Source organism: Pygocentrus nattereri, chromosome 30 (genome assembly GCF_015220715.1).
Source record: "Pygocentrus nattereri isolate fPygNat1 chromosome 30, fPygNat1.pri, whole genome shotgun sequence".
NCBI lineage: Eukaryota > Metazoa > Chordata > Actinopteri > Characiformes > Serrasalmidae > Pygocentrus > Pygocentrus nattereri.
The window spans coordinates 2,893,546-2,905,000 of NC_051240.1; the positions used below are offsets into that span (position 1 = coordinate 2,893,546).

Consider the following 11,455-nt stretch of genomic DNA (forward strand, 5'->3'; position numbering starts at 1 on the left):
TCTGTAAAGCAAGCAGTTTCCGAAAGACAAGACGACCTTAAGGGACGTCCATTGCTATGTGGTAACAGGTTTAGTGAGGGCCAAGACTAATTCTATTAATTCTAATTAAGAGTGAAGACTGTCAGCTGACAGAAGAGCACAGTACACACCATACATATTAAGAGAGAAGCACAAATCTGAAGCTGCTCATCTCCCAATGTACAGCACATCAAGATGATGTGACAAGTGCAGCACTAAAAAGGGGTTGCACTGCAACTAGACAAAGAACTGATTTCATCTCAAAACAATGAAATCAGAGAGCGAGCGGAGTATTGAGAAGTGAGAAATGTAAATGACATAGTCAGTGCCACTTAGTGCACAGTGGTTCCTCAAAAGAAACCACCTCAGAAATGACCTTTGACCCTGAACCTAAAAAATCTCACCCAAAATCTATTTTAGTTTAATGGCTTGTAAATTCTTCTTATCAACAAATCTGATATTTTATAAGAAATTCTGTATGTGTGCCTGAAAGGGATAAACATTCATTTATTTTAATCCGTGGTTAAATTCAGTCGTCTGGTCAGATGGGATGTTTTACTGATTTTCAATAAAACAATATAAAGTACAAATTTGAGTGTGAATAAAACCAGAAGCTTCATTTCAAATACAAAATTTCAGTGTACACATGTTCTGTGTGATTTTTTTCTCTGTCATGCTAAATTTAGATCTTGGACACGCTTGAACACAAACATGCCATCACAAGCAGTTTCCTGCCAGACAGGAGGTGGTGAGGAGGTTTGCGAGTGCAGCCAGAAGAAATCAGTCCTCAGTGATGGCAAAGGAAAAATACGGTACACAGCTTTAATTTATACTTTAACTCATTTTCAAAAAAGGGTTGTAATAGTAAATGAAACAGCCTATAATGCTAAAGCTGAGACTGATGGAAATAACACAGCAGTTACACTGATAATGGAAGATGAGTGTTGGGTCTTATTGTCTTATTGTTTATATTGTTTCTGTTGTAGTGAGCTTGATTCTGTGTATCTAGAACTGTTCACTCAGAGGGGTTCTACCTAATGATTTAAGCAATCATGCAATATCACTCACACAGACCGGCTATCAGGCTGCATTAGAGCTCCCACTGCAGGGTTTATACTGTATTGATCACAGTATTGATCAGATACTGACACATTCAGGTGAATGAATTAAAGTTTTTTGTTTTTCTCTGCAGGCGAACCCCGGACGTTTGACCCTAATTTTAAAGGGCCCATTCACAACAGGTGAGAGGGACTGTTTTCACTTCACTGATGCTGTTGTAACAGTTTATAACCTGTGCTTTAAGTCTGCTGTAAGAAGTATTTTCCTGTTTCGATTCTCATTTCTGTCAAATGTTTCTGCCTCATCTTTGGTGTTCTGGCAAATTGAGTTGACGAAACCTTGTCAAAATATCCTGCCATAGTGCATATTTATAGGTAGCACTCTACATAAAAATATGATGAGATTATATATGTGAGATTTTAACAGCCTAAATCAGTTTATTGAATGTATTACTAGCATTAAAAGAATAATCAAGATATTTTGAGAGACTACATCAGCTTATCAGGGTGTTAGAAGGAATATTATGTTCGATTTGTACTGAATTAACATTTAAAACACAATAAAATGTTTGAAACGTCAAGTTACTACAATGCTCGGTAGGTCTACTCCATCATTAGGACACGTTGTTAGACCACTGGACACACCACTGACCACATGGTTGTAAAGTTACAATTTGAACAACAGTGTTGTCTGTTCAGTTATAAGCTGTTTCTAATTCAATTCTGATTTAACTCTAATTCTACATTAATTGAACTTTTTCTAATTCCATTGTTAATCAGTTGCAATTCTAAAATATTTCTAATTCAATTCTTATTCAGTTTAAATTCTGTTTCTAATTTAATTCTGAATCATTTGTAATTCAATTCTAATTCCATTGTAAAACAGCTCTAATTCGGGCATAATACTCCAGAGCCCATACTAAACAAATTATGCTTTTAATTTAATACCAGCAACCAGACTTGCAACACTGGTTAAGGTCCTCCAGACCAGCATTTTACAATAAAACAATTGTTTATTGTTTTGATGATTCTGTAAAAGTATGAGTTTTGTCATACACTGACTGGCCACTGCATTAAGTCCAGCTTGTACACGGGGAAGTGGACTTAATAAAGTGGCTGGATGGTCTACTCTATTAAAGTACAATTGACTGATGTTTTAATGCTATAAAATTAAACACTTTTGTGTTCATTGAGCTCAGCAGCTTATTTATTGTTAGGAACTTGAGTAGAGGCTCTTCTGATTGACTGTGAAGAATATTTATGTTCAGTTAAAGAGCAGAACTGCACTGGCCTTATATATGCTCTCACACACACACACACACACACACACACACACACACACACACACACACACACACACACACAAACTCAGTGTTAGTGTGAACTGCAGGCCAGTTCCTCTCTCAGAGTTACCAGCACAGTGTTTACAGCTTAGCTCATGTGTACAATCCAACGTAGTGTATATAACTCAGCGCAGTGTGTATATCTCAGCACAAATTGTGTAACTCAGTGTAGTGTATAACTGAGCGCAGTGTGTATAACTCAGAACTGTGTGTGCAACTGCGCTGTGTGTTTAGCTTAGTGCAGTGTGTATAAGGCAGCACTGTGAGTATAGCTTAGTGCAGTGTGTATAACTCATTACTGTGTATATAACCCAGTTCAGTGTGTATAACTCTTCACTGTGTGCATAACTTAGTGCAGTGTGTATAACTCAGCAATATGTGTATAGCTTAGTGCAGTGTGTATAGCTCAGTACTGTGCTATTACTCAAGTGCAGTGTGTATAACTCAGTACTGTGAGTATAGCTTAGTGCAGTGTGTATAACTCTTCACTGTGTGTATAGCTTAGTGCAGTGTGTATAACTCCGTACTGTGTGTATAGCTTAGTGCAGTGTGTATAACTCAGTACTGTGAGTATATCTTAGTGCAGTGTGTACAACTCAGTACTGTGAGTATATCTTAGTGCAGTGTGTATAACTCAGTACTGTGAGTATAGCTTAGTGCAGTGTGTATAACTCAGTACTGTGAGTATAGTTTAGTGCAGTGTGTATAACTCAGTACTGTGAGTATAGCTTAGTGCAGTGTGTATAACTCAGTACTGTGAGTATATCTTAGTGCAGTGTGTATAACTCAGTACTGTGAGTATAGCTTAGTGCAGTGTGTATAACTCAGTACTGTGAGTATAGCTTAGTGCAGTGTGTATAACTCAGTACTGTGAGTATAGCTTAGTGCAGTGTGTATAACTCAGTACTGTGAGTATAGCTTAGTGCAGTGTGTACAACTCAGTACTGTGCTATAACTGAAGTGCAGTGTGTATAACTGAGCATAGTGTGTATAATCCAGCATATTGTGTAATTTGCTGTGTGTGTAGGAGCTGCACTGATGTTCTTTGCTGTCTGCTCTTCACTCTGGGCTTGCTGGGTTACCTAACAGTCGGATATGTTGGTGAGTTTTGTCATCTGTAAAATAAATAAATCCTCTATCTCTATATATCTATCTAGCTATCTCTCTATCTATCTCTTCAGTGTACTTGAACTCTGAGCTCATTTGAGTGGATGAAGAACTAAATTGTGAGTGAATAAACAATATCGTAATAAACACTAACTAGAAAAGTGCCTTTCCTGTAGAAAATGCAGAGTGATTCGGCAGCTTAAGCAACGCCCAAACAGTTGCTAAGGTGTTTCCAAATTATTCTTATGCCAATTTAAGTGGTTGCCATTGAATTCCAGGCAGTTGCTAAGGTTTTGCTATGTCGTTGCAATTGTTCCCACATGGTTATCATGGTGTTTCAAATTAGTTTGTGTCATAATTATGTATACACAAACTTCTGCACCCCATTCATTCTTTGTGGGGAAACAAATCGTAATTTAACAATAAAAGTACGAAATCAAAAATCTGTATAAAGGCACACCTGTCAGCCCTGACGCTGTCAGTCTGCCTGCCTTGGACGTGACGCTCCGGCGCTCCGGCTCGCCTTGCTTCTAATCAGTGACATTTTCAACACCTGTGAACCTGTGTATTTAAGCCCTGTTGTTTCCTGTGTTTGGTGCTGAGTATTATCTAGCCTCTAGCTCTGTTACGACGCGGTTTCCATGCTCTTATCCTTTGTTTATTCCGACCTTTGCCTGTACTTCGTTTTCTCCTTTTTGCCTTGCCCATTGATTGCCTCCGTTGCCGTTTTGTTTGTGTTTTCTCTACCCTTTAGCCTAGCCCCTTTACCTGGTTTTTGCTCTCCTGTGTACCGACCTTTCTTCAGTCCGACCACCCTCTGGTATGTCTATGTTGCTGCTGTTGTTGTTTCTGACCCTGCCTGTCCCTTACTATTCTCTTGTATTGCCCTATTATATTAAAACTTGTAAGATCCATCAGCGAGTGTCTCACCTGTTACTGGCAGTCGTGACAACACCATTATCCAAAAAATCTGGAATTGTCAGTACCTCAAAAACGGCAGGATGAGTTAGTGGACAAAAATCCAGCAGTCATAGGAAAAAAGTATTGCATCTGATAGCAATAGTGTTGCATGTTGCTTTGCCATGAGCAATCACTAATCATATACCAATCTGTACACAATTACAATCATTATTAATGCCAACAACATACCCCTCCCATCCCCCACCACCCCCCAGCCTGGTTTCAAGGTGACCTGCGGAGGGTGATTCATCTCACAGACAGCAGGGGGCAGTTCTGTGGTCAGAAGGGAACCCCACTGGAGTGAGTGCATTAAACACACTCACAGTCACTCACTCACTCACTTACTCACTCAGTCACATGTACACATACACACACAGTTCATTTCAGTGAAAACATGAGTTCTCTGGCGAGCTCAGTCGATCCTCACTCTATGTGTGTGTATATGCAGGAAGAAGCCCTTGCTGTTTTATATAAATAGTCTGAAGTGTTTGAGTTTGACGGTGCTGCTGGAGTTCCAGTGTCCTACCACACAGGTAATACCCATTTACCCCAACATAAAGCTCTCAGTACCCAACCATATTACTCCACCCCACCTGCTCTGTGATTACACTGTGTTGCGGTCAGCCGAACTGCTATGTGCAGCAGCAGTTATATTGTTATTGATGTGATATTGAGATTGTGTGTGTGTGTGTAGATCTGTGTGGAGAAATGTCCAGAGCGGTTCCTGACGCTGGCGAATGCTAAACAGAACAAAAGGACGAGCAGTACTACTCACAGTTCTGTAAGGAGGGAGTGAATATTGCACTGGTGAGTTAAACATACACACATTTACTGTCTACACACACACACACACACACACACACACACACACACGTTACTGAGAAAATACCCCTTACACATCTTACACAATTGAATACAGTTTACTTGAATTATTAAGTTATTGAGTTGATTAAATTGAGTAGAGGTGATTGAGTCTGTTGATTTGGTTGAGATGAGTTGAGTGGATTATATTCAGCTCTGTTAAGCTGATTGAGTTGTGTTGTGTTTGGTTGATTGAGTTGTGTTGTTGATAGTGTTGAGTGGTGTATAGATAATTGAGTTGTGCTGTGCTAAATGAATGGTTTTGTGATTTATTGATTGATTTGTGTTGAGCTGTGATGTTGATTAAGTTGTGTTAATTGATTTGTTTTTAGTTGAATTGATTGAGTTATGATGAGTTGCGCAGAGATAATCGAGTTGTCTAGCGTTGTATTTTGTTAGATTGAGCTGTATTGACATGATTGTGTTCAGTGGAGGTCACTGAGCTGTATTAAGTTGTGTTTATTTGATTGAGTTATTTTAAGTTGTGAAGATTTGAGATGTTGAGTTGGTTGTTGTTGTGTTTAGTTGCGTGAGTTGTGTTCAGTTGATTGAGTTGTGTTCAATTAATTGAGTTATCTTGAGTTGATTGAATTATGTTGACTTGTGTTCAGTTGATTGAGTTGATTAAATTGAGTTATGTGTAGTTGGATGAGTTGCATTGAGTTGCGTTTAGTTGATTGAGCTGTTTTGAATTTTGTTGAGTTTGGTTAGCCTTCCGCCCGATGACAGCTGGGATAGGCTCCAGCACTCCCCGCAACCCTGAGGGCGAAGTGGCTTAGAAGAAGTTAATTGAGGGGCATTGGGCTGTGTTCTGTTTATTTGATTGAATTTTGTTTTGTCGGTTTGATTTGATGAGTTATATTATGTTGATTGGGTTGTGTTTAGATGATTGAGCTGTGTTGATTGAGGTTTGTTATATCGATTTGATTGAGTTGAGTTGTATTTAATTAATTGAGTGGTATTTTGTGGTGTTGTGTTTATTTGATTGAGTTTTGTTATTTTGGCTTGATAGAGATTTGAGTTGACTAAGCTGTGTAAAGTATGGTTTACTTAACTCTGCTGAGTTGTTTATGGTGAGTTGTACATATTTGATTGAGTTGTATTAATTGTTTGATTTGTGTTGGGATGATTGTGTTCTGGTTAGTTTATTGTAATGTGTTGATTGGTTTAGGTTTTTAGTTTTGTTGTGTTGAGTTGAGGTGTGTCGAGTTTGTTGTTCGGTGCAACTGACATTGTTATTTTTGTTTCTTTTTATTTACAGCCGAATACTGAACTCCTGAAAGACGAAATGTGTCCAGATATGATCTTTCCCAGCCAGCCTCGTGAGTTATTCAGTTCTGTATCAGCATCTTTGATCTGACCTGTTCATACGCTGATGGTGTGTGTGTGTGTGTGTGTGTGTGTGTGTGTGAATGTAGTTATGCACAGGTGTTTCCCAGTCCTGCAGATGACAAAAAGTGAAGTTGGTGATAACACTACCCTCTTAAATGCTGCAAGCAAGTCAGTCTGTGTGTGTGTATGTGTGTGTGCATATGAATGTCAGTGTTAAACTGTCAGTGAGAAGCTGAATACTTTTTTGTTTCTGCAGGGAGTCTAACACTGTTAGAAAAGCTCAGGAGGTGGCCATGAAGATCTTTCAGGATTACACACAGTCCTGGCAGTGGATCCTGCTGTGAGACTCTCAGCCATTATACACCAACTAACATCAGCATCACATTCCAAAACACTGTATAACACTGTAAAAAAACTCAATAGGACTGCATAACTCTGTATACCACTAAACACTATACTGCAAAGCATTGTGTCACAGTGTATCATACTAACACACTGTATAACACAGCATAATGCTGCATAACACACTGTATGACGGTACAATACTGTATGTCTGTCTCTCTATCTGTCTGACTCTGACTCTCTCTCTCTCTCTCAGTGGATTAGTAATTTCCATGGTGCTCAGCATGATCTTCATTGTTCTTCTGCGTTTTGTGGCTGGGGTTATAATCTGGGCGATAATCATCTCGGTCATCCTCGTTATTGGTTATGGTGAGGATGTTTCTTCTGCTGTAGATCAGACTATTTTCATACCCCAGTAAGAAAACGTCTTAGGATTTCCATTAAACGAAACAGTTGTGTCTACCAGTAAAATCAAACTGAAAATGAACTCAGCAGCATTCAGTGGGGTATGATGATGGTGCACAAAATCACACCCCACTCATCTCTCTCTCGCTCTCGCTCTCACTCTCTCTCTCTCTCTCGCTCTCTCTCAGGTACCCTCCACTGTTATATGCAGTACGCTGCTCTGAAAGGCCAAGCTGGATCAGATGTTACCATAAAGGAGCTGGGTCTGCGGACAGATTTCTCCATCTACCTGCAGATCGAACAGACCTGGCTGGCCTTCAGTGAGTTTGCTACTATTATTTTTTTAAATATTAGATTTACTATTATTATTATTATTATTATTATTACATATGGTGGTTAGCTCATCTTTCAGTCTGTGTGTGTTTCTCTCTCAGCAATTATCCTGGGTATCGTGGAGCTGGTGATCCTTCTCATCCTCATCTTCCTCAGAAGCAGAATCGTCATCGCCATTGCTCTCATTAAAGAGGCCAGCAGGTAAGCTCAGTAAGCTAACATTAGAGTTAGGCTACTAGTGTAAGATTATATCAATGATAATAACACAGCCTAGAGGCTGTATCATACAGTCTCTCTTTTTGTGACAGTTTAGAGGGAGTGGTGATGAACTGCCTAAAGGTTTTTGATTAAATGCTGATAAATTTAGCATTTCCTCTGATTTGGAAGTCCAGTGCTGCTATATAAAGCCCCAAGGGCGTTCAGTTGATTGACTGGCTTTCAAAAATCTGCTGGCAAAAATGTGAGATTTCATGTTGTGTTTATGTCCTAAGTGAAAATAAGTTCATCCTTAACATCCTCTACAGATTCAGCATTAATACAATTATGAATTGATTGTGGTTATTATCATTAAAGTTGTGTTACTGTAATTTTCACCCCATTTATTTTTCAGGGCTCTGACTCATATGATGTCATCGCTATTCTACCCTCTGCTGACCTTTGCCCTCTTGTCTCTGTTGATCGCATACTGGGCCATAACCTCTTTGTATCCATCTCAGAGTTACACACACTCTTATAGCACCACAGACTCACCTCGCAGACACACCACCATCACTCTCGGTCACTTTCACTCAGCTAACAGAGAGACAGACAGAGAGATACATAAACAGATGGATAGACAGACAGTGACAAATGCATAGGTGGACAGACAGACAGACAGATGAATAGACAGACAGAAACACAGACATAGTACTGATAAAAGCTGCGTACAAGGTTTACATTTATATTACAAAGTAATCAAATGAGTCAAAGTAATTAAACATAAATATAAAGTGCTCCTATAGAGGAACGTCCAGCTGATCCTTAACCGCCTCCTGCAGCTTCCTGTCCAATCAGCCGATCTATAAAGTTAAAGACACCACAGAGTGTAAATACTCCAACCAGACCTGCGACCCTCAGGTCAGTCTCTAGAAACACCTTTTAATAATATTATCAAGAATTGATAATAATAAAAAGATTATAATTATTTCTACAGTACACATACACACTATATTCTTCTTGTATTGTACCTTTTTCTTGTAAAGTTTGCGTTAATTAATATACTATTAACTTCTACATGATCATTTTCCAAATGTCTTACAAAATAACAGACTGTTTTTAGACTGAATATGCAGTTATATATGATGTTCAAGATGGGGATGTGATGCATGCAGAATGTATGCTGATTTGCACAAATAAAATCATATATATATATATATATATATATATATATATATATATATATATATATATATATATATATATATATATACCACCCCAATTCCAATGAAGTTGGGATGTTGTGTAAAACAGAAATAAAAACAGAATATGATTAATTGTAAATCCTTTTCAACCCGTATTCAATTAAATTCACTACAAAGACAAGATATTTAATGTTCAAACGGATAAACTTTATTGTTTTTTGCAAATATTCACTCATTTTGAATTTGATGCCTGTAACACGTTCCAAAGAAGTTGGGACAGGGGCAACAAAAGACTGGGAAAGTTGAGGAATACTCAAAAAACACCTGTTTGGAACATTCCACAGGTGAATAGGTTAATTGGAAACAGGTGAGTGTCATGATTGGGTATAAAGGGAGCATCCCTGAAAGGCTCAGTCGTTCACAAGCAAGGACAGATGAGGTTCACCAGTTTGTGAACAACTGCATGAGCAAATAATCCAAAAGTTTAAGCACAACGTTTCTCAACGTGCAACTGCAAGGAATTTAGGGATTTCATCATCTACAGTCCATAATATCAAAAGATTCAGAGAATCTGGAGAAATCTCTGCAAGTAAGCGGCGAGGCAGAAAACCAACATTGAATGCCCGTGACCTTCGATCCCTCAGGCAGCACTGCATTAAAAACCCACATCATTCTGTAACGGATATTCCCACATGGGCTCAGGAACACTTCGGAAAACCACTGTCAGTTTGTCGCTCCATCTACAAGTGCAAGTTAAAACTCTGCCAAGCAAAGCGAAAGCCACATATCAACACCACCCAGAAACAGCTTTCAAGTTGTTTTTGGAAATCATGGACGTCGTGTCCTTCAGGCCAAAGAGGAAAAGGACTGTCCGGATTATCAGCGCAAAGTTGAAAGCCAGCATCTCTGATGGTGTGGGGGTGTGTTAGTGCCCATGGCAGGGGTAACCTGCACATCTGTGAAGGCACCATTAATGCTGAAAGGTACATACAGGTTTTGGAGCAACATCTGCTGCCATCCAAGCAGCGGCTTTTTCAGGGATGTCCTGCTTATTTCAGCAAGACAACGCCAAGCCACATTCTGCACGTTACAACAGCGTGGCTTCATAGTAAAAGAGTGTGGGTACTAGACTGGCCTGCCTGCAGTCCAGACCGGTCTCCCATTGAAAATGTGTGGCACATTATGAAGCTCAAAATACGACAGTGGAGACCCCGGACTGTTGAGCAACTGAAGTTGTACATCAAGCAAGAATGGGAAACAATTCCACCTACAAAGCTTCAACAATTAGTGTCCTCAGTTCCCAAAAGCTTATTGAGTGTTGTTAAAAGGAAAGGTGATGTAACACAGTGGTAAACACGCCCCTGTCCCAACTTCTTTGGAACATGTTGCAGGCATCAAATTCAAAATGAGTGAATATTTGCAAAAAACAATAAAGTTTATCCGTTTGAACATTAAATATCTTGTCTTTGTAGTGTATTCAATTGAATATAGGTTGAAAAGGATTTGCAAATCATCATGTTGTTTTTATTTATGTTTTGCACAATGTCCCAACTTCATTGGAATTGGGGTTGTATTTATATGCATTCTTTCTTTTTTCACAGACATTCAACAGCTCTGAAGCGTTCAAGCACTGCCCAAGTGCGAAATGTCTGTTTGCGTTCTTTGGCGGAGAGACGTTCCTCCATAAGCACCAGATCGTGTTTCAGGTCTATAACTTGTTCATGTTCTTCTGGTGTATGAACTTTGTGATTGCGCTGGGTCAGGTGACCCTGGCTGGGGCCTTTGCCTCCTACTACTGGGCCTTCAAGAAACCGGCTGACATCCCGACGTTCCCTGTCTTCTCCTCACTCGGACGGGCCCTCAGGTGTATTCACTATTCCTACTGTCCAACTCTGTTTAATAGCAACACAAAACGTGGTACAATAGTTAGCTAACCATTCAAATTTACAGTCTTAATCTTGAACCTACCAGAGCTGGTAAGCAGAAAACCAACTACACTACATAGTACATAGTACATAAGTTGGCTTCTTATTTCAATTTTTCATCCCACCTTAAATGGTGCAGCAGTTACGATCTGACGCCTGCGCATCATTTAAGATGGGATGGAAAATCACTCTAAGATACTGGCAAGTAAAAATAAACATGCCTGTGTTGTTTGTGGCACCATACATAGGCTATTAATACATTGTCACAGCTAAAAACAGGAGCACAAAATCATGTGATTAGAGTGGATTAATGATGTTCTCTCTCTTTCATTTAGGTATCATACTGGCTCAATGGCCTTCGGTTCTCTGAT

The 11,455-nt window shown here is 39.3% G+C and overlaps 1 pseudogene; it reads left to right on the forward strand.

Moving 5' to 3' along the window:
* Nucleotides 1-769: 769 nt before the first annotated feature.
* LOC108416126 overlaps nt 770-11,455 on the forward strand; it is a 26,541-nt pseudogene continuing 15,855 nt past the window's right edge.